The sequence below is a fragment of the Danio rerio genome, chromosome 22 (genome assembly GCF_052040795.2).
Source record: "Danio rerio strain M-AB ecotype USA chromosome 22, GRCz13ab, whole genome shotgun sequence".
NCBI lineage: Eukaryota > Metazoa > Chordata > Actinopteri > Cypriniformes > Danionidae > Danio > Danio rerio.
In genome coordinates, this window is record NC_141042.1 from 15,583,353 (window position 1) to 15,609,251 (window position 25,899).

At 34.3% G+C, this 25,899-nt stretch overlaps 1 protein-coding gene across 2 annotated transcripts in view; it reads right to left on the reverse strand.

Moving 5' to 3' along the window:
• elfn2a (extracellular leucine-rich repeat and fibronectin type III domain containing 2a) overlaps positions 1 to 25,899 on the reverse strand; it is a 245,415-nt gene that overhangs the window by 45,535 nt on the left and 173,981 nt on the right. For both annotated transcript variants that reach the window (XM_087302269.1, NM_001365944.1), the window contains 1 exon segment: positions 21,755 to 21,896. The gene's annotated coding sequence lies outside the window, so the exon portion shown is untranslated.

Here is a 25,899-nt window from a genome sequence, read left to right on the forward strand (position 1 = left end):
ATCAACAGATATTAAACAGACAGTGTACTAATACTCAAATGGACCATCAAAATAAAGTGTTACCCATATTGCTACTCCAAAATAATAACATGCTTTTTAAGTCTCTTTCAAACTCCAGTGACAAGCTGTTTTGAACCTTGCATACTTTAATTTTAACATTGGAATTTAAAAACTGTTGAATATATAAAGCAGCAGCTGCCAAACGCTTCATAGTTCATGAAATAAGCTATTTTTGCATTCAAAATGTGCATAGTTTTAGTTCTAGCAGTGCACAATCTTTCAGAACACCCTTCAAAGAGCGAAACAGACTTCTATGCATGCCACATCTTAGAACAATCACTGGCAAAGACACTTCAGATGGTGCTGGAGCAATTAAGTGCCCATTTAAGAAAAAAATGGGAATGTTAACAAGCTCTTTTCTGTAGGTATGATAGACCTCCTCCATGATGCTGGAGACTGACGGCCTGAGGAGGAGTACTTCTCTCATTTCCATGTACTTGGCTCAAGGGCAGACACATCACCTGTGGATTCGGCTCCTAACAGATTCAGGCACAAGCCTTTCCGCTGTATTACAGGATCTCACCATGCCATATTATAATACATATCTTGCTCTCGGCCGCCTTCAATTTTCTAGTAAGTAACACTCCTCCTCAGAACAGATGAGACCCAAGAAATACATTTTTTACCCATAACGTGGAAATGCCTGTAGTCAGATGGTGCATTTTTTTTTGTCTAGCAAAGATTTCCAGCTTGTGTTGGGTTATTCTTTATATCAATGGACTTTTGGCTTTTCTGATCAGATTGACTTGTGTTTGTTTTATAGTCAAAGCAAATGCTTTGCTTTTGGACCTTGTAAAAACCAGGGCAGATATATTTACAAATCACTTAATTATTTATTCAGGCTTTGTGGGATATTAGCAAGACAGCAAGCATATTATTTTCCTCTGTGAGTGGGATCAGACAAGATGTTTTTTTTTTGTACAGGGTGTTTCGTATTTGGCATGCAAACTTGCATCACCCTCATAATGATGATTGTAATATGACTTGAGTGTTGATGATGCCCTTTGCATCTGTCCTTTCCGGTGTTAAATTGCAGGGTTTAGGCTGGATGGCCACACTAGATGAACCAACACTTCTCACTTCTCAAAATTGATGCCAAAACCTTGATGTCCATTTGGCATCCACAAATTGAAATCATTTTAACCACCAAAACAACAATACAATTATAAGTATAGTAATAAAAGAATAGTTAAAAAGATGAATAATAGTCACTATAAATGAACCAACACTTCTGACTTCTCAAAGCTAATGCCAAAACATTGATGTCCATTTGACATCCACACTTTAATATCCTTTTAACCACCAAACACACACTCAAGTCTCAATTCCAATTGGGTCTTGTATCTCTATAATTTGTTTAAACTAGCTTGATGTCAAAACATCAAACATGTACCATTGATGGAAAAAAACATGTCAAAATTTGATTACAGGGCAGTTTTGTAATGATCTTATTAGATGTCAATCTGATGTTGTTCTGACATCAAGGTAGTCAACTGACATCAAATCAAGTTGCATTTTCGATGATTTTTCAAATAATCATTTTTCGTGATTTTGACATCACGCTGCTTGCTGGGTATGTAAGTTTAACACCCAGTGGTTGGACTAGGTATTGAACTCCTGGTTCAAAACACACAAAGCGCAGGTTGCCAGATTGATGACACCAACAGGAGTGTGCCTGACCATGGAGCCTAAAGGCTGATTTAAATTGTATTCTAAATAAAAGCAACAACACATGAAAGAATGAATATTTTCTATATTAAAAGTTCTGGTCCTAACCAACACCTAAACAATAATGATCACCTCTGGTACACCTCATGTGCTTTATTCAGTGTTAGATGCTAATAATATGACTTTGAATGCTATTTTATATGACGTTTATTGTCACACTACTGAAAACAGCACCAAATAGTTTACTTCAGATCTTGAAAATAAAATAAAACGTTTGAAATTGAACATTAGAACTGTGATTCAGTGCAGGCCAACAAATATCAGTGATTCAGCATGTACATTTATAATGCTAAAGAGGTTTAATGTGTATTAATTAGACCGTAAACCTTACTATTTCATTGGAGTGCAGTGAGTGCACTATTCTGTGCTTCTAAATGGCTGTATTTAAATTTCTGTCATGTTTTATCTAGCGCAAACAGCCAAATTGCTTATTTACAATATTACCCACTCACCTAAATATTATGTTCATAATATTTATATTATTTGCTAATTAATAATCACCTCATGCGGAACTCTAAATACGCTTCTCATTTCTGTTGCTATCCATCGGAGGTCATGTTTTTGATCACAGATGCTTACTTTGTTAGCCTTCCTTAATGAACGAATCAATTTTTTTCAAGCAAGGGTGCTGAAATATAATTGGCTGAAATATAATTGGCTAAACTGGCATTGGGCAAGTTAATGGGACCAAAATAAAGACAGCTGTTCCTGCTCGTAACTCATATTTTCAAAGCAGAATATCTGACCTAAGCATTGCTTTTCAGATAAACAAAAATGCTCACTTAGCATGTTTCTTAAATATCTGGTATGTTTATGATTTAGACGAGTCAAAACATACACACAGCACCTTTAACCAGTCTTCCTTACAATTTTACTTGACCCCATAAGGCACTTTAGGTTTCAGTTGACGTTTAAAAATGGCCTTAAAAGTACCAGAAACACTAAGCACAACTTGATGTCGAAACAACCTACATTTCTAATGCTCTCCTGCTGATGGCGAGAACAGCTTATGATGTTCTAGAACTCCATCAAAGTAGGTCAGTGCTTGGGATAAATTATTTGAGTGCTGATTGATTGTCCATGGTGCCTGTCTGCCAGATCCCATGCCAGGTGCCCGGGCCCCCCTCTGAGCTGCACTTCCATTTAAGAAACTGAAGGAACGTCTTTCTCTGGTTTAAAAGACTCTCTAATCGGAGTTCATTTTTGGAGAATGGCTCTCAGAATGGAGGGAAACAATGTTCAAAACAGTCGCTGAGAGAACTGTTTGACATTGTCTGCACTTGTGATCAAATGTGTGTGCGCACCAACATTTTTAAAACTTTTTTCACCAACCACGGATCTACAAATTTCTTTCTTATATTCAACATAAAACAAGATATTCTAAAGAATGTTGGAACGCAGCAGCCTTTGTCATCAATATTAGGAACAAAAAAATGGAAGTCGTTTGGTATTCATTAAACATGAGTACGGAAAAATTTCTTTATTTGCGTCAAATGTACAAGATATACAAGATATAGGAAATAATCTACAGCATTCAACATTTGAAGTGGATCAAAACCTTTCATCAAAGTTGTCCAAAAACTATTGAATAAAACTCATTCTTGTCTTAGAACAATTGTTATGGTTTCGTTTTCTTTTCTTTTGCAGGGCTGCCCTGCAGATGGCGCTCTTGTCTTATGGTCACTTATTCCCTTGTGTGCGCAGGTTGGAGTGCATTACAGTTATGTTGCATTGCCGATGATAAGTGCATGATAAAAGGGGCTGTTTCTCAATTCTGAGAACGCAGAGAACGGACTTGCATTCTTGTGAAGACCAGTCTTGCCAGGTGTCCTCGGAAGAATAAACTCGAGAGACCACGAGAACAGAGAACGTGTCCTGTGAGAAATGAGATTCTTCCTGATGGTCACATGACCTTCACGAGTTTTAAATGGAAAACTATTTAAACATTACAGCATTCATACAATGATTTATTGTTTTTTACCTTTTCAAATTATATACTAAGCATAAAAAACATTATAAATATAAGTTGCACAATATAAATAAAACAGATTTTAATACAAATTTCAGCAAACAACATTCACCCTTAATGAGTTTATTCCTTTATTAAGATGTCCATGGTAATGTTTATATTCACCGTTTCTTTTAGGGAAACTCCTGAGGTAAATAAATAATGTCTCTGAACTTTAATAATGAATCTAAATGAAATGCTGCGCTTCCCACCTCCAGTCGCAATGACTTCTGGGACTTCTAGAGCGAGATCGGTGCTCAAGTCCGCATCGGTGCGTGCTCAATATCAAGAACACATCCGGGAAGTTTCACGTGTCCTCCGTTCTTGCGGTCTTGAGTATTAAAACTGAACTTTGGCAGCTGATGAAGATGTTACATGAGAACACGAGGATGCAAGACCGCTGAAGAACGCATATTGAGAAACAGCCTGGATCTCTCTTTTGTTTTATCAAGAGGAGCTTGAGTTTTTTTTTGGCTTGGCTTGAACTGCCTGATCGGTCTACCTCCAGCACCAGACTTATTTTATTTAGTGTTAAATAATTTTGTTAAATTTTAGATTATTTATGTATTTGATGCTTGTTTGAATTACTTGAATACATTTTAATGTTTTAGAGTATTTGATTGACGGCATGGGCTCTTGTTTATGTTGCAGGCTGTCTAAAGCCAAACAGTTTGTAACACATTTTTGAAAAAAAACTTTTTTAATCCACTTCAGATGTTGACTATCCTTATATAAATGGTGATTATTGAGTCTCGCCTTGTGTTTGGAGGCATGGCACAATTGGTTCTGCTTGATTAGATTGCAAAGAGAGCACACATGTATGTTTGCTGAAAGTGACAAATGGCAGTTCAGTCACTTTAGGTTGGCCAGAAATGTTTTATACAAACATTTTTTAAATAGCATTTTTTTTTTTTTGGTCTGGGTTTACTCTCCAACAGCAAAACCTCTCATTCATTATCTCTAAAGTTCCTTTTCTTTGTCAATTGTTCCAGTACCATAATCATATTTCTCTGAACAAGTGTGGAAAGCCCTAATTTTTAGCTGGTTTGGGTGTGTTCTACTACTACTGAAAATAATTCCTTACATTTATGGTGCTTTTCTGGACACTCAAAGTGCTTTACATATATTTTGTGGGGGAATCTCCTCATCCACCCCCAGTGTGTAGCATCCACCTGGATGATTGGCTAGGATGCCGGGGTTTAAACCCTTACACTTTTTGAAGGACATCCTGGGATTTTTTAACAACCAAACAGAGTCAGGGCCTTGGTTTAACGTTGCATCCTAAAGACGGCGCTCACTGAGCAGTATAGAGTGCCCATCAATATAATAGGGTGTTATGACCCACACAGACCGCAGGTTGCTAAACTCATTCACACCACTTCCGACAGCAACCAAGCTTTCCTGTGTAGTCTCCCATCCAAGTACTGACCAGGCGCGGGCCTATTTAGCTTCAGTGGGTGACCATGTAAGTGTTCCAGAGAGCTAGTTGCTGGCTATTATCCAAATTACTGTCCTTGTGCATTCAGGCAATCATTTAAGACTTCAAATTCACTAACAAAAGAATGAGCATAAGACTAAGTTTACGTGAGAAGTTTAAATGTGAAAAAAATACACAATATATTAGTGAATGAGTATTGTTTTTTTTTTCAAACTATTGTTAGTTTTTTTTTTTTTTTCCCCCAAAATTATTCAGAACATCTTCATTTGTGTTCAACAGAAGAAAGAAACTCAAAGAAATTCTTTGAGTGAGTAAATGATGGCAGAATTGTAATTTTTGTGATGTGACGTGCACTTACTTTCTCAGGGTAAAAAAAAAAAACATTTCCATGCACATGTATATTAATGATACTCAAAGAATGCAGTGGTACAGATTAAAAAGATGGAGTAGTTTATATGTATTCTAATGTGATTCGCCACCATTGAGTCGCTCCGATGCACACCCCTAGTGTGAGATCTTAAAAAACTGCCAGCAGCACATATCATCAATCCTAAGATGGATCCTTACAGTGCCCTTAATGTTTATAATGGAATAAACCAGCAGGCTACAGGGAAGAAAAAAAGGATTTGCTGCAATATCACAAGAAATATTCTGCAGAACTTAGATTTCGAAGAATCCTGGGATTCCTTTTACATCATCTTCAGGTGACAAAACCTTATATTCATCTCCAAAGCCTGACTATATTCATTCAAAAGCCACTCTGTGACAGTCAGACTTGTATCTGAAAGAGGAATCAGCGGGATTTCCTGGCTGTTGCTGCTGATGGCAGCAGAAACAGGCATATCTTCCTACAGACTCAGAGAGAAACTAAACTATCAGCACCTGAATTAACAACGTTAGGTCATCGCTAGACTCTGTGATGCAGATATGGCTGCAGACAAGCCTGACAGATGGAAAGGGAGGGTACGTAATGATAAACACTGCTAGGTGCTAGAGGCTAGGTGCTAAAATTACGTCAGGGGAGGAAATGAGATTACAGAAAGGGGCGAAAAGAAGCTACAGTACATAGAGCGAAAAAAGGTTAAGGCTGTGCTGATACATTCCTTGTATACTCATGATGATATTAATCTGCTGTATTTTCGGTCATTACATAAAATTTGAATAAATTCTGTGAATCGTCTTTTGCTTCACCTGTATTTTGGAAATAGTCAGCAATGATCTATTTTTGTTTTATGCCAAAAATCATAAGAATATTAAGTAAAGATCAAGTTCCATGAAGACATTATGTAAATTTCCTTTTGTAAATATATTTAAAATGTCATTTTTTATCAATGATATACATTGTTAAGAACTGTGGATAGCTTTAAAAGGCAAATTTCTGAGTGTTTCATTTTATTTTTGGAACCCTCAGATTCCAGATATTGAATTACTTGAATCTCAGACAAATATTGTTCTATCCTTACAAACCATACATCAATGATAAAGCTTGCTTATTCAGCTGTCAGATGATGAATAAATCTCAATTCACAAAAACAAAATTACCCTTTATAACTGCTTTTGTGGTACAGGGTGACAAACTGTCTCTGAAAATGAATTTGTTATTAGTGGAAATAAACATACTTCGGTGGTCTGTGGGGATATATATGCATATGTTTTTTTAATGTACAATTATCAGTACATTTTTGGACAAGGTCTTTCAAACTAACTCAGAATTTTGTAATATGTGTTATTCCTAAATACCCCCATATCTGTTTATTGAATGATTATGATCTAAACTTAAACACTTTTATACAGCACTAACTGCAGCCAAGAAGGTTATATTTAAAATATGGCATGAACCCGCATTCCCAGCGGGCAAAATGTGGCTAATTGAAGTAAAACATATTGCTCTGTTAGAATGTCCTACAGCAAGAATTAGCAGAGCTAAACTCCAAACAATCAAAAAGTGGTCTGATTTTATTGATAAAATTTCTTTATATATATTATATATATATACTAACTAAATAAACTAAAGCATACTGAAAGATAAATAATATTATATCAGAGGTGTATAAAGGTAACTTCTCACCACAGAGTTTTTCTTTTCCTGTTTATTGTTATTTATTTATTTTGTATCATTTGATGCAAACCCTGGCTTTTATATAGTTGTTGCTATGTATGCTGGCTTTGTTCTGCAATAAGTAAATTATCACTTCAGTAGTGGATTCAAAGGGAAAGTTTACTCGAAAACAAAAAATTGCTGTTAACTTAGACTTGTCACCATCAAGCCATTCAAGATTCAAGGTTATCCATGGAATACCTTGATTTCGTTTAACTCTTTCTCTGCAGTTAACGAGAGAAAATGGTTCCCTGCCATTGATGAGTTTTACGGCAATCCGTGCTTTAGGTGTATTACGGTAAGGGGAAGCCCTAACACATGTCATGAGTGAGGAACATGACATCAGATGCTCCAGGGAGTGAAATCTAAGAAAAAGTAATATCGTAGAAAAAATTATACAGAGTTATACAACCTTCCTTTAGCTTAATCTCTACCGTTTTAGATCTGTTTTAGATCTTGTTTTGACAAGAGACCAAAAAAAAAAGGCTTTATTTTCATGACTTTTGTCAGATTCCCCACCTAGCACAGCAGTCTACCTGATATGGTAAATAAGATATATATAATATTTGTTTAATCACAAAATTGTCTGCAAATTTCTGAGTTACCACCACTAAATCAGTAATTTTTATCGCAAAAATAAATAAATACATTTTTTAAAAATCACTAAAAAAAAGGAATTTGGTTTTAAAATGTCATTATTTATGTCAAATCAAAGTCTATATCAATAATTCTATTGTACTTTTTTGACTAACCATTGACACTTATAATAAGAAACAAGGGAATAATTCAATGTGTTCACCTGAAAAAAGTGCTCAAAAATATTCAATAAAATTTGAACGGCCTTATTATGTTTATGACAGATTTATGACAAGTTACATAATACGTAATTGTCATAAAGACATCTTAAAACAATGTCCTTTTTGTATTCAAAACATATATTTATATATATTTGTATTCAAAATATATGTATATTTCAGTAGTCTGCTGTTCTTGCAGACACAATTTTATATATTACTCATATTTATAAACAATGTGTATATAATTTTTGATCTTCAAGAGGTTTTTATTTCATTTTTAGTTTGAAAATTTTGTATAAATACAATATTTAATTAAATTACACTTTATTAAACAAATATGTTTTAGTCAACAAAAATCTTGTGAAATTTAGTCAACTAAAACTAGAATAAAGCTAAAATGATTTAGAGGACTAAAATATGACTAGAACTAAAATGGAATTTTAGGACTAAATTTTTAGGAAGTTTAGGACTAAAACTAAATTAAAATTTGCTGTCAGAATTAGCACTGGTCATGGAAGTCTTATGAACACCCCCTTAAATTGCAGTGTTACTAAATCATCTTTAAATTTACACAAAAGAAAAAAAATCTATTTTTAGGTCAACCATGCCTTTAACCATGATTTATGACTGCTTTCAATAAATGCTCACTCAATTCACAATGGAAATATGTAAATCCCTTTGGAACTAATCTAAAGCTACATAGCAAATACAAGCAGTAAGTAAAAACGTGATTACCTTGAACAAGTGACTGTTACAAATCTCTCGCTTGCATAAAGCTCAGCGTTTCCTAATTTCTGATGCTCTGTAGTTCTTCTCTGCTGTCAATCCCAGTGCAGCTTGACTCCCATAGAGACTGAATTGGAAAGCCTCACACACGGTCCTCTCACTCCGCATGAGTGGACAAGAAGAGTATGAGCATGTTGAAAACATGGACTGTGAGATTGGCTTTTGGAACCCTTCATCAATAGCTCCTACTGTTACAAAGAAAAAATCCTTTTAGTCGCGACTGTCAGCTGTTCGTCTGCCGAGGTGAAGCCGTTCAGGTAGGGGGTTGGATTTCTATTTGTGACAATTCTAGCCAGTTAAACAGCGTTACAGCATGCAATTTGTTCATGGCGGCGATCAAAGCAGCGTGCCCACAATGGGAGCTCAAAAAGATAACGAAATTGGGGCAGAGATGCTCCAAGCTAACAGCTACGGACAACATTGAACCGGAGTGTACAAAAGCCTTTGAAATGCATGCTAATAGATACGCTCTTTCTGTTTGGGTACATAACAGACAGCTTTCCATACAAATTAGGCAACGTCCAATCCAAGCCATACAGCCAACAAAGAGACATCTGATTAGTCAAAGGAAAATTCTGGATGGAAATGCACATTTAGGCAGCGCTCATTTGTTAGCATTGATACAGGATAATTGATCAATGGTATATGTACTGTTCCATGAAAATCCCTTCTTGTTAGCCTTGTTAGCCAAAGTCGTGCTTATTACCACAACAGTATTTCTCTGCTCTGAAGGAAAAAATAGATACATAAATAGAAAAAATAAATGAATACTTGACAAGATGTAAACTGCTATAAAATGGCTAATCATCAAGGTAACAAATAAATACTGAGTGTTTCTCCTTTCATGTCTAATTTACTATTAAAGAGCCAGTTTAAAGAGATAGTTCACCCAAAAATGAAAAGTCTGTCATCATTTTCTCACCCATGACTTACTCCAAAACAGTATGATTTGAAGAATGTTGAAAACTTGTAACTACTGGTATCCATAGTAGAAAGAAACAAATACTATGAATGGCAATGGTTACAGGATGTCAACATTCTTCAAAAATATATGGGTAATTCTTTAACAATGGGCACTTTTATGTCCTTTGATTATATATATATATATATATATATATATATATATATATATATATATATATATATAATAGCCTCACATCCCAACATTTGAAGATAGGAAAATGTTTAGAGGCCTTAAGGCAAGGATTCAAAGAAACTGTTTACATGAAAGCCAACCCTAGGCCTGCTGAGCTCCCGAAGCCTTCTACAGCCTAAAGAACTTGCTAAGTGTGCTAACCCTCTGGCAATTTTAGTGTGAGATAATACAGTTATCTTATTTCTAGTTTAAAATGATCACAAATAGTATTTCTGTATGAAACAGCATCAAAAATGATTACAGTATGTATCATATACAGTAAATGAACTAGCTAAAGCTAAGCTAATCAGGCTAACTTGAATTACAAATCAGTCCTCAGCAGAAAAAGTAACACTTCATGCTAGAGTTTTCAGTTTTCTGGTAAACTGTAATCTCGGTAACTCTTTACATCTCATGACAGAATCAGTGTAAGGTTGAGTTAGCATTGGTGGCTAAAGACATCCTGAGAGAGTCACAGTATATTAACAATGCACTATGAGTTTCCTTTAACACATTTCATGGAACATTTGTTTTATAACACAGATGAAGGGGTATGGCAAAAAAAATTTAGTTTTAGCACTAGGGCTAACCAAAACTGGAGACCAAACACATTAGCTAGTGTTTTCGAACAGACAGACGACTCCAACAGAGCATTTCACAGCCTCCTGCTCTTTCAAAAATGACACAGAATTAATGTGTTTACCCACAAACACGTCTCGACAGCCAAAACAAATCTCAAACATAAGTCCAGACAGCCAATGTGTTCAGTTAAAGGAACAGTTTACCCAAATAATGAAATTTCAGTAATTATTTACTCAATCTCTAAACATTTTGTACATTTTTTTTTTCTGTGAGGAATAAAAACTAGATATTTTTAAAGACCTTCTGTCACACTTTTCTATACAATCATAATTGAAGAAAATAAGCTCTTAATGCTTCCAAAAGGACACAAAACATCCTACAAGAATCTTAAAATGTAATTTTTCTTGTGCTCACTTTAGTATTTTACAATAGATCTATGTATGAAGACCAAAACAACACAATCACATTTCAACAGCCAAAAGTGATTCATAAACAAATCATTTATGTCAGTCAAATCTTTTAATGAATCATTTGATTCAAACCACTTGAATTTATTCCTTGTAATTTTAGTTAAACAATGTTCAGAATAAATTATTTTTGTGCTCACACTTTAAAACTTGAATATAAAACTTTACAATTATATAAAATGGTTGAGCTTCCATAATCAAATTTAAATGTTTTCCACAGGCTGTTTAATGAAGCTTAGAGGTAGAATGAATTTACATTGCAAAATTAATGATCATTTTTATTTTTGTAAACACTGTTAAATGATAAATTTTTTATGTGTTTTTTTTTCAGCTCAGTGAAGGTGGGAAAGATTATTAGAGAACAATAATTCATGGAATTTGCTTTTTGGTGGAACCACTGCATTCTGTATATCCACAAGCGTATCACAATGAGTTCAAGCATATCAATGTGTTAATTAATATTAGGAATTAAATAATTAGGAAACACCAGGGACACGGAAGGAGTACACAGAAATGCATTCCTTTACTCAAATCTCAAGTGTGTTTTCTATTCACGTCCTTTTTACCCAGTTTTTATACCCTTTGGGCTATAAAACGAAAGTGAAAAATGTAATTTGTCACCCAGCCAACACCACAGTCCTCCTGATGATCATGAAAGAAATCATGTTACACCTCCCCTGTCATCTGTGGGCCACCTGTAGGCCTGTGCCGTATTCATAAAACATTATTAAGACATCAGTCATGGAGCCAAAATAGAGGAACCCACAGCAAACATTACATCAACAGTAGAGCGTCTGCTGCGGTTATTGTCATTCAGTGACAGTGCTTGTTTGCATTAGTTGAGCTTATCGAAATACTATTGAAAAATGTCAGGCAGAATTGTGTTTGATTTGTTTCAAGTCAACAGTGGGAGGAAATGCTGCTATACATAAATCTTATTTCAGCTATTTTCTTTGGACAAGTAAATCGCTCATTCGCTTGTCCAAGTCTTATCCGGAAAAAGAAAGAGAAATTTGTGCATATGTGATGTAAATTTGATCTATTTTCATTAGTAGTCTATATCAGTTCTCATTTAAATAATCATATTTGTGATTTGTGAGCCAGGAACACAAAACCAAGTGTCAAAGGTTTTTAAAATTGAGATTTTTACATCACCTGAAAACTGAGTAAATAAATCATATTTGGAATGGATAAAATTATTTGAAAATCTGAAATGTGAGAAAAAAAAATCTAAATAATGAAGAAATATTTTAACTGAGATTACATTTACCCCTTAAATTGATTTCCAATCTTTTTTCTAAAAATAAAAATATTCCTTTTATACTTACAATTCCAAACCAGTTGTTGTGTTTGTTCATATTTGACACTAATTTGAGATGAGACAATCCAGCAGATATTTTTGAAGATATCAATAAATGCTATAAGAATTTATTAAACACATTAAAGGGTTTTTATAAATTAAATGGATGAAGGTTTTCAGCTTTCTTCAAAATATATTCTTTAGTGTTCAACAGAAAAAAAATAGACTCATAGGTAGAATGAATGAATTTACATTGCAAATTTACTGTATAAATGGATAGGCAGGATGACCAAATCTGAATATGTGAATAAAAGCCTAAATCAAATCTGCCACCAAATAAAGTAATAGCTTCAGAAAACCAGGTTTTTAAAAAACTCTATACGAATGTTTCGAAGCGTCAAAAAATTTAAGGGCACACTTTTGTAACACCACAAAAACGTACTTCAACATGTAGTTTCTAGGCTAAATGAACACTAGGTGCAATATGACACTAACAGCTTTGTTCCTTTTCACACTAATAATATTTACAGGGACATATTATCAACAAACTAAAGATTGTTTTCATGCAGTTCTTTGCTTAACACCAAATGAATATCACAAAACATCCTAGTATTGTCTATAATCTCTAATCGAATACACTAGCCTGACCTATCCATCTACATTTGCACAACTTTTCTGGTGTGGTCAGTTTGCTCGATTGCTCACCTTGTATGGTGTTGTACTTTTAGTGCAAAGCAATCAAGTTTGGTGAGTCCAGTGAAGCGCAATTCCACAAAGGAGATAAAAGTAATGCAAAATAAAGGTAAAACTTTGTGGTGTGCATTTTCTCTTACATTTCCTTTCGAAAACACCACTGGTTGGGTTTAGGTCAGTAGATTTCTAGATGATCATCACAACAAGCCCTACCTTCTCATGGATGTTTACAATAACTTGTTGTATCTTAACCATACAGGAAAAAGTATAACAATTAACACATTTCTAATGAGCCCGTGCTAAAAGATTGAATGAACAGACTTTCAACAGAGAGACACCAATGTTTCAGATTTAATTAGAAACATTTTCATTTGTGCTCCAAATGATGAACGCTGTTATAATGGGTTTGGAACATCACACGAGCAAGTAAGCGATGACAGAAGACAAACATCTGACACCTTAAACATTATTTTGGGTTTTGTGTTCCTTCGCAAGGACGTTATTTTCAAGAATCTCTGGGAACGATTCACCTCAGATGTGTTTGATCTCCATCCAGGCATTAGACTGCAAAGACAACCACGATCTGGCATCGACAGCAGTGGGATTATTTTATAATGGGAAACAATGTTCTGAATCCAAACTACATCGATTCATTTTCACTGTCTGTCCTTTCCTCTGTGGGACAAGAGGATTTTCTCACACTAATAATGTTTTTTTACAAAGCGTCTTGTCCTTGGAGACTGTCTTTGGAAGGCATGTGATATTGTCAGCTCATTTTTTCTATTTGTCATGAATATTTATTACTAACACACTGCAATTTAATAGAGTGTACATGTGATGATAAAAAGCAGGTCCATTTGGTGTGTATTTATTGTGGTATACACTTTCGCCTCATTAAGGAGCAAAGCCAGCAGTCAGTGATGACACAAGGATTGTTCAGGACAAAATATATTACTTTTTTGAAAGAAATGCAATCACAAGTTAAATAAATGTGTTTAAAAATATATGTTATTATACACACACACACACACACAAACACATATACTCATCGGCCAATTTAATAGTTACACCTTACTAGTACTGGGTTAGACCCCCTCTTGCCTTCAGAATGACTTATTCATTTGTGGCATAGATTCAGCAAGGTGCTTGAAATATTCCTCAGAGATTTTGGTCCATATTGACATTGACATGATGCAGATTTGATGGCTCCATGATGTGAATCTCCCATTCAACCACATCCCAAAGGTGCTCTATTGTATTGAGCCTGGTGACTGGTGACTGTGGAGGCCATTTGAGTGCAGTGAAGCCATCAGAATATGGGTACACAGTTATCATAAAGAGATGGACATGGTCAGCAACAATACTCAGGTAGGCTATAACGTTGTCACGAGGCTCAGTTGGTATTAATGGGCCCAAAGTGTGCCAAGAAAATATCCCCCACACAATTACAACACCACCACCCGCCTGAACCATTGATACAAGGCAGGATGGATCCATGCTTTCATGTTGTACAATCCAATTTACAACATGTACAATGTACAAAATGTACAATCCAAATGTTGCAGCAGAAGAGTTTCTTTTTAATCTTCCATTGTCCTATTTTGGCGAGCTTGTGTGAATTGTAGCTTCAGTTTCCTGTTCTTAGCTGTTCCTGCCCTTCCCTTTATGACCACATTGTTCTTATCTTCTGATGGCTACTTCCAGCAAGATAATGCGCCATGTCATAAAGCATGAATCATCTCAGACTAGTTTCTTGACCATGACAATGAGTTTACTGTACTCAAATGGCCTCCATATCCCCCAGATCTCAATCCAAAAAAGCATGGATGTGCACCCAACAAATCTACAGCAACTGCGTGACGCTATCATGTCAATATGGATGAAAATCTCTGATGCTCTCTCTCTCTTTATATATATATATAAGTTAAATATATATTATATATAAATATATATAATATATATTATATATAATATATATTATATATTATATATAAGTTAAAAACTTAAAGCTTACATGTAAACTATATGATTTTCGTTATATAGAAATAAATACTGCAAGTACAAAGTACATCTGAAATAGGACAAAAAAATTACACAAAATTTACTACTAATGAGAAGAGAAACGAAACATCAAGTAAATGATACGTCAATTAAATATTTTAATAAATCATACTAAATGGATAAAAATGTATAGTAAATTACATTTAAATTTTTAAAAAATACTATAGTATTGTATAAATTCAAAACTCACGCTGCTAACAAATCAAGCAGCTTCCAGAAATAATTAATAAATCATCTAATATTTACAGAATAGAGTAGCTAAATGCACCACTATCAGTTACCATAATGACCAAATGATTTGTCAGGAGAACCAACAAAATAAGTTTGAGAAGAAAAAAAAAAAGAACACCAGTTTTTATTTAAGAGGAAATGCCCCTATCAAAGTCTATTTTGTCTGAACTGTACATTTGATTAAAAAAATTACTGCACTCAACATTGACTACTCCGATATTTCACAAGAATTCATATTCCTATTAGCCAGAAAATGGGCCAGGTTATGAAACATCAAAAGCACAGGCATCTCCGTCCATCAATTCCATTCTTTGTACGTCCGTAGGTGTGATTTTAGCCATTATAGAAGCTTTCCAAAGGCGTTCATGCGTTTCAACGCCACAGATGAAAGTCTCATTTAAGATAATAGCCACCCCCAATCCATCTCCATATTTAAAAAAAATTCCGCCCACCTTTCTGGCAAAAAAAAGGCAATTATTGACTATTGGTTGTTTCATTTGCGCGAATCATTAGTATTCCCGGACCATATTTCAGACTGCCTATTGTGAATATCAGAGCATCGCCTCTCTTTGTTTCTGTGATGTATTTTCTCCTCTCTCCACACCACAGTCGCGTCGAGGGAACCCAAGATGCTTCTAATTACAGCAAGACAGCAGCTTCATTAGCCAGGAGTCCTGCTGAAGAGATTTACACTTCAAAGGACGGAAAGCGAGAGCGAGGGACGGAGAGAGAAACAGAGAGCACTATGGGGAGGCTACTTACGATGACAGAAGCCAAAGAACAAGTGCTGAAGGGATACTAAGGATTGGGACGCCGAACATAAGGTGTGGACATATGAGGGGGGGAAAAAGCAGACGGAAAGATGTAGAAGATGAGAATTGCAAATGGTTTAATGGCTTTAACAACCAATGACGTCATGTGTTAAGGGACTAATTATAGTGAACGGATTGAAGTGGGGACGGGATTGGGACTGACCAAACACATCAATGGTATTAAAAGAAACGCTCCTTGGTGTGTTTCTTGTGATTGCATTTCATAAATACACACATACCCTCATACTTGTTTTGGTGGTTTTTGAGTACTCTCAGATGGTGTAATGTATTATATATTGTATACGCCGCTTATTATATTGCCTTGTCGTCTTTCTGCTGTCTGAACACTGTTTTAGGGACAGTCTAAGAAAGCTAGCATGCATATTAATGAAGTTGCAGTGCATACATAATGGAGCGCGGTGATTGGTTTGAACCAAGCCATACTCATGAATTAATTCAACACACTCAGAGTCGTAATACGGGACACCCAGGTACAGACGTCCAGTCTACACATTAGAATACATGATAAGATCTCATGGCCGTGACGCAGCTACAAAAAAACGTTTCAAACCGGAAGTACGAATTTGCTCGAAATAACGCAAAAACAACCAATTTTCACTTTTTAATGAAATATGTGTGTCCTAATTGTGTTTTTAGCAGTGTGGGACACATGGACGACAATAGCTCAAAACATGTGTTTTGGTGTTTAACCAAGTTTAGCTTATTATTATTATTATTATTATTATTATTATTATTATTATTATTAGAGGGTAAAGATGTCACCTCACAGCAAGAAGGTTGCTTGTTTGAGCCCAAGTTCAGTCAGTTGTCATTTCTGTGAGGTTGTTTGGATGTTGTCCCCGTGTTTCCTCCAGGTGCTTCGGTTCTCAAGTACAAAGATGAGTACAGTACGGTACAGTAGGTAATTTGGGTAAGCTAAAATTATCTGTAGTGTGTGCGTGTATGTCCTGGTCCTCCAGGTTGGGGGTTGAGCATTGAGCTAACGACGCACCTTGTAAAAATTACATGTTACGAAACACCAACATGGTGCTGCTAAATATCTACTGCGATATAAACGGCCCTGGGAGTAAGTAAACAAGTAAGTATTATTATTATATATTAATATTATTGGTATCATTTGAGACTGTTTTAAGTAACAACTTTATTATAATGTATTTGTAAATGAAAGTAGTGTGCTATTAAGTGCCACCTGCTGGTCTGGCATGCACAATACAGGATATTTTGGTCATTTTTATGAGAAAACTTTCAAAAACACAAAGAAACAAATTATTCAATTTTGTAATATTTATGTTGTTTAAAGAAAAAGATTGAACAATTCTTAGAATATAAATGATTAATAAGCATATGGCTGACTTTAAACAAAATGCAAAGGAAATACAGTATATGTCAGGATGCGTCAGGATGTTTTTAGCCTCTTAAATTTTCTGCTTGAGTTGATTTTATTTTTACTTGTGTGGGAGACATGTTTGAGGCGCAAATTTGCCACTAATTTCATGCTTGCTTGGAATTTGTATTAACTCTATGCTACTCGTCTTGCGGAAATACTTAAATTCACATTTGGCATGAACCCTGTTTATAAGATAAGGCTAAAATATTCCCAGAATGTTTTTCTTCATAAAAACCCTTAAAAATTTCTGCCCAGGAACCAGCCCTGCACTAAAAGAGAAAACATCCCTTGTTGAAGCCTGAAAAGTGTCGATCGTTAGCAAGCGGTTCTTCATCCAGCCTCATTTTCTCCTCGCTTTGTTCCTGCTTCACTTTTACTTCTTTCAACCTTCTCTTTTTCAGTCTCCAGCTTCTCGGTTATGTACTCCAGCCTCGCCTGCCTTCTTTCTGGGACCCATGAGATTTAGGAGCTTTTGATCAGATTTGTTAGAGGCCTTTCCTGCTGTTCTCTCACTTTTCCTGCCCTCTTTTTCCCTCTTGTACTTACGGACACTTCTTACTTCTGATAATATTCCTTCTTTCTCATCTCTTTTTTTAGCTTTATTTGACTATTCCCCTTTTGGTCTTTCCTGTACCCCCTTTTTTTCTCCAAATATACTGATGAAATTATTACACACATTGTTTCAAGTGTGTCTTCTCTTCTTTCCCTGAGGAATGAGTAAACCACAAGAGAATGAATTTGCTTTGTGCTCTTTGTTACGACAGACAATTTTCATATTCATAATGATCTTTTGTAATGGGAAGCCAATAACTGCAATGTAGATTGCAATTTGCTAACTGATTAGAATCTCATTCAACTTTCAGAATAGTGACTTTTTTAGAAAAAAAAAAGTATTAACAAAATGTTTTTTTCAACATTCTAGTCCAATTAGTTTTTTGTTGTTTTTTACTTGTAATAATTTGTTATGAAACTGTTATACACCGCTGCTTTAAATAGGTTAAAGTAAATAATAATAATAATAAAAAAAAACTGTTGAAATAAAACAAAAAAAAAATCCACTATTTGTCTTCCTTTTATACTATTCAGGAACCGTGTGCACCCACTGACAGGTCAAATCTGCTTCTCTCTCTATATTAACATCATCAAATTAATAAAATATACAGTAAATAAGAAATAAATGCAGAAAATGGATTAAAAAAACTGACAATGTTTCTAATTTAAAAAAAAAAAAATTAAATAAGGGAAATGCGTTGATTAACCATTACTAATGGTGCATATATATTTTGCAGCCTGCTTAGACCAGTCATTTTGTCCTCTGCAAGTATATAATAAAGTTTTTCCGAGTAATTTAGAATTAATTATTTAATGTTTCTCTTACTCTCACGACTGTGCTTATGCTGTCAGCTGCAAAGCCAAGCAAAAGAAGGCTTAAGTAAAAAGGTAATTCAAAAACATGTTTATTGAATGACAGTTTTAGAAAACGAAAGCTGAATCCTGGACATTGTAGGGGATTTTAAAACCGCGGCCAAAGCAATTTTTTAAATCTCAAAAAGGCGCGTCTCTTTGGGTCTGCAGAGTACGTGAGATTCTTTTGCCAGTGTCTTTGGAAGTGGTGACAGGTCTCGTGCATACAGACCAAAACGCGTAAATAAGAGAAGATTCTCCACTACTTAATTGATCGCAGATGTTTGGTTTTATTGGATGGATACAAAAAATGTAAAAGGATGTTAATAAAACAAAAAACAAAAAAAAAGGTGTCACTAAATATATTTGGGTGGCCGTTAATATACCTGGGCCCCCCGCCTAAGTAAAGTCTATGTGTGGGAAGCACAATATATATATATATATATATATATATATATATATATATATATATATATATATATATATATATATATATAAAGCTTAATTTGCACCTCATTTTACCGGTCTAACTCAACCGACCTTCTCCCCCGTCAGCTGTTCACTTTCACTTTCTTCCGCGGCTCCCATACCCTCTTCACTTTTGTCCGCGAAAACCCTACACCCCTCCACCCCCGCTCTCCACTTTTGTGCACGACACCTCTCAATCCTCAGGTAACATGCCAGATCCATTACCCGGATCTGTTCCAGGACCTTGCGATTCACAAATTATGCACTATAGATATATATATATATATATATATATATATATATATATATATATATACATATTGTGCTTCCCACACATAGACTTTACTTAGCAATATATATATATATATAAATATATATATAGTATGCATATTTTTTACAATTAACTAAAATTAACGCTTTCAGTCTTTTAGATTTTTGTACATTTTATTATTTTTGTTATCAGTTGTCATCAGTTGTAGTTACTATCAGAGGTAGTGGTAGTAATAATAGTGATAATAAAAATAATAATAAAGAAATAAATACTAAAATAACCAAATTTTAAGAGAATCCTTTTTTTTTCAATTTGATCAGTTTAATTTGATTTATTTGATTAAATTTCCAATTTGATCACTTTGATTAATTTAATGTTAAAAACAAACAATAGCTTTAATGGTTTTAGATTAAGTTTATTATAAAAACCTCGGTATATCAGAATAAAATCTAAAACCTTAAGCTTTGAAAAAGTCATAATAATGACTAATAATGAATAATAATGATAAAAAGTCATAAACATAAAATAAAATAGGTTACTTAACATACGTTTTGTTGTGCAATTGTACGTTTTGTTGTATAGTTGTTGTACAAGGGCATCAAGTAAAGACTTGGATAAATTACAATTAGTCCAGAATAGAGTGGCATGACTAATTTTACACTGAATAGAAGGGTGAACATAATGAAAATTAAAACACTTGGTTATTGGTGAAGGATAGGGTAATTGCTTCTCTGTTTCATAAGATCTATTTCTGTGTCAAGAGTTCCAAGTTTATTGTACTGTCAACTTTTGTATAGTAATGCTGGTCATAATTTTAACACTAGGCATGTATCAAAAGGACATTTTTTGCTTCCTGTTTCAAAAACTAATACAAAGCAATGGACTGTAATGTACAGTATAGAGGAATGAAAACATGGAATGAATTGCCATCAGACATTACATTCTTTGTAACAAGGAAAATGAGAACAATATTAAGTGAAATGTTGATCTGGATGTTAAGTATGAATTTTGGATTTTTATGTTTTTTATTGGTCTCTGTTGTTATGGATTAATGTAATTTTGTTTTGTGCTCGATGGACCCCAGGAAGAATAGTCATTACCTTGGTAGTGCCTAATGGGGATACTGGTAAATAAATGTAAAAAATAAATAAATAAATTGAAATACACTACCTTCAACTACACATCATAGACACTGTTAAGGTGTTTTGTGGTATTTATTTTAAAACGCACACAAATGATCCTTTATTCATTAATGATATGTCTCTGAAAGTATCATTAGTGTGAAAAGGAACAGTAGAGTTCATTTGACCCTCAGTGTTTTTATTCAAAGTTCCTCGCTGCAGGAATCATCGTCCAATTCCCACTCGGACTACAATTATACTAATATCTTTCAAACAACAGCTAAAACCCTCTTCAAAGCACACATGAACCTTGGTGAATAATACCAAACCCACATATAGAAGCACTTTCTCTCTCTCTCTCTCTCTCTCTCTCTCTCTCTCAAAAAAAATCCTACTGTAGCACAAAATTGTCTGAGCACAAACAAGTTACTTTGAATAACTAACATTTCTTGTATGTATTGCCTCTTCTTATTAAATCTCTGAATACCTCCTCAATTGTAATTCACTTGGACAAAAAGTTCTACTAAATGTAACTGTAAACATACCTTAAAACATTTCTAAGTTAAAGTCCGTTTTTGCAGATTCACAATAATGTAGGTTAAAGCACATATGAGCCAAACGAGCCAACAAGACTGTGTTTGCAGCTGAATGTCTAACGGTAATTATTTCAGTCACTTCCATCTCACAGAAACCCACAATAGATCCCTTCAAAATAAAATCGATGAAAGAAACGCTACAGAAGTTCTCAGATTCAGTCAATAACAGCAGATCGCTCAACACAACGCAAGGCTATGTGCTCTTGTTGCTTTATAATGAGTCTGTGCACGTTTATCTGTCATTGTGCGAATCAGTGTGTGTGTGAGTGTGTGTGTGTGCGTCAACCCACCATTTTCTGCGCATCAACAGAGTCCAATGTAAAGATCCTCGCGCTTATCTTCTATTCCTCCCTCTCTCCCTCCTTTCTTTCCGTCTTCCAGTCGTGATTGGCAATACTCCAGCCACCTACAGGCCCAAGAACTGCTCCTTCACTGAGAGAGAAACACAGAGCGAGGAGCATAAAGGTGAAAAAAACAAGCAACAGGCCACATATTCAACAGATTCGTTCTTTGGACAGTTATGACTCATTTAATGGGTTGATATGATTAGCAAACACATTTTCGGTAGATAAAAAGAACTGCAGGTACAATGAATGTACTGTTATTTTGATTAGACTACAGGCTGAAATTTTACATGATCATAAATCCAATTTACAGCTTTAAAGTAATAATAGTGAACCGATATGAAAATAGGAAAATATAGGAAATATTGGAGATAGGAAACTGTCATTCACAGCACACAGATTTTACATTTACACTGAAAATTTTAGATTTAAAGTGCATTTGAGCAGTAATTACAGCGAAAATATGTTCAAAATGTTTAAAATTGAGCTTTCTATAGCCTTGCCTTTACTTTTAGTTAATATTTTTTTTACTTTAAAACTTATTTCAACAAAAAAGACCAAAAAAAAAAAAACATGTAACACAAAGCTACAGTAAACTAAACAAATCAAAAAAGCAAAACATAAAATACACCCAAACAAAAGAAGATGAAAACCAATAATACATAATTAAAATAAATAAATTAAAAGATAAGGTATACAAAAATTACACACAAATTTAAATCAAAATAAAACTAAACAGAATACAAATAATAATAATAATAATAATAATAATAATAATAATAATAATAATAATAATAATAATAATAATAATAATTCATTTTCTTTTCGGCTTAGTCCCTTTATTAATCCGGGGTCGCCCCTGCGGAATGAAACGCCAACTTATCCAGCACATGTTTTTTACGCAGCGGATGCCCTTCCAGCTCCAACCCATAACTGGGAAACATCCATACAACACTCATTCACACATACAGTACACTACGGACAATTTAGCTTACCCAATTCACCTGTACTGCATGTCTTTGAACTTTGAACCGGATCATCCAGATGAAAACCACCCGAACACGGGGACTGACCTAGCCGAGGCTCAAACCAGTAACCTTCTTGCTGGGAGGAAAACAGCTACCCACTGCGCCACTGTGTAGCCCAATAATAATAATAATAATAATAATAATAATAATAATAATAACAACAACAGAAATTGTATTTATAAACTGGGGTATAATTTGTACATTTCCCTCCAAAATATTTTCTATTTAACAATTTTTTATGTTATTTATTTTTTTTTTTCATTTTTTTTATTATTTGTTTGTTTGTTTAAAATATTGTGATCAACCAGACAAAAAAACAAAACAAAACATTAAAACACAAAGCAAAAACAAACAAACAACACACACACATACAAAATGGTTTAAAAAAAAACAGACAGATGTGAAGAATGAAGTCACATTTTCACTTCAGAGTGTAAAAATCTTGATTGGTTCTGTGTCTCGTCTATCAAATCTGATCTATTGGATTCAGGTCAGATGATTGGGTGGGCCCTTCTACAGCTTGATTTTCTTTTTCTAAGAGCATTTGAGAGTTTCCTTGGCTGTGTTTTGGATCATTGTCTTGCTGGTTTGTTGAACTGAAGCAGTGAATATTAATTTACAATGAAAAAGAGCAGAGGGGGTTGCTGAATTACCTACCCAGAGATTTCTGCTGGTGTCTGGGCTTTCACTGCCTTTCTACACCTCCCTTTCTTTATGTGTTCTATACTTTTCTCTTACATCATTTAATTGTATTGCATAAAGCTTAATTTGTATAAACTAAGTAGATTTGTTTTCATTTCACTTACGGATTTTTTGGTTGTTACCAATTCTGGGGAAAAACTTCAAGTCAACTGCACCTTATGCTAAAATATGCTTTCTAAGAAAAATGGTGATGTGTTGAATACTTTTTACCATAACCTACAGCTCTGCAAAAAACAAAAATTAATAAATAAATAAGAAAGAAAAATTCATTCAAGGATGACAATGTTGGACTCATCCAGCAGATATGATTAATAAACAACAATCCTTTTTAAAACATTTTAATCTAGTCTTTACAGTTTGATCAGAACATTTAGGTGCAGTTCAATCTATGAATTACTTGAAAAACAGCCAGCAAAAAAGCCTGCAACAAAGAAAGAAGACCATTGACCATTATCTTTGTTTTAGGTTTCTTCTGTGCCACACAATATATTCAATATTTTGAACTACAGAGCATTGAAGAGCATTGGTCTTACAAGAATCTAAAAAAAGCTGTCAGAAAAATGTGCGAGTTCACTAACCTAATGCCGCCACTTCATTTGTGGCATTTGTTATCTGCAATTTCTTCCACTTTTCTTTTCCTTTCACTCTGTACTTCGCCAAAGGATACCAATTACATCTAAATTAGCCCCGATCATGAACCAGACGCAAACGCATTGTGACAAAATTCCACTAGTGAGACAGACGATGACCAAGGAGACCAGAATACAGGGCTTTTTTTGCGGTTTTAGAACATGAATGCCTTTTGGTTTGTAGGACTCCGCTGTGGGTCACTGTTGTAATGAGCGTATTTTAGAATGAAACAAGAATGTAATGCTGAAGCTTTCCATTACAGCCATTCATCTCGTTAACCGTCTCGTCAGTGTCTAATTTAAGCAAAATACACTGGCTCTGATAGCTATGTTGCTTGGTAACTAAAACGGTGCCCTGGCAGATTGCCTTTATAAAAATAATCATTTGCTTTTGACCTGCGATAAAGAGATACGGGCGGAAAAAAATGCAAGAGACAGAGAAGCAAAACTGAGACTAAAATGATCACAATTTATAAATGAAATGTGACATACTGGCTATAGTTGCATTACTAGGCTTGATTTCTTTCTAACTTTTTAAAAGTTCAATGTGAGGAGTATACATAATTATATAGTATTTTAAATGAATATTTTATTCAGATTGCAAATAAATAAATGTGCACAGTGTAACAGACAATAATTTGTACAGAAATTCTTGTTTTCAAATAAAAAAAAAATTACCAAGTTGAAAAGGCTGTTTGTACAGCAAATGTGCACCACAACATACAATAAAATCAAACAAAACCAAACCAAACTGAAAAAAAATCAGTTTAAACAAAATCACACTAAATAAAGACAAAACAAACCAAAAAACAAAGCATAAAAAGTCCAAAGAGGCTGAACTAAAAATACCCCCAAAGAAAACAAAATGGAAAACAAAAATCAAGACTAAACCAAACCAAAATAAAAATGCAAAACTAAATAAGACCCCTAAACAAAACAAGATGAAAAGCAAAAATCAAGACTAAAATAAACCAAACCTAAACAAAACTCAAAACCAAACCAAATAAATCAAAAAGCAAAACTAAAAAGACGACTAAACAAAACGAGATGAAAAACAAAAATCAAGACTAAAACAAAACAAAAGAAACAAATCAAGTAGCAAAACTAAATAAAAGACCTCTAAACAAAACAAGATGAAAAGCAAAAATCAAGACAAAACAAAACAAAACAAAACAAAGCAAAAGTATATAACAGACCGCTAAACAAAACAAAATGAAAAACAAATATCAGGACTAAAACAAAACACAACAGCAAAGCAAAAAGCAAAACAAAATAAATTACCAGCAAACAACACAAGACTAAAACAAAATGCAAATCCAAGCCAAGCCTAACAAAACACACAGTTAAACAAAATCACACACAAAGAAAACAAAATCCGACTAAACCTAAAACATAAAAACAACAACAATAACAAAAACTAAAAATTATTTTAAAAAGTCCTCATGTTGCATTAAGAAAGAAAATACTTTTTTTTAAAAAATCTTATATCACTTCATACTTCGGTTCTCATCTTCTGACCAATCAAATGCTCTCTTGTATCAGACATGTCCCGCCTCATTCCAGAAGCTTCATTTGCTTTCATTTGATGCGATTGACCTCAACCACTCTCACTGGCAGAGTTGCTAATAGCTACAAAATGCTATTGGCTGTTTGTCTATGTCACCCCCTATCTTCATGTTTCAGTTGAATTACGTCATACATGGAACAAAAAATTACCATATCAAAACACTTC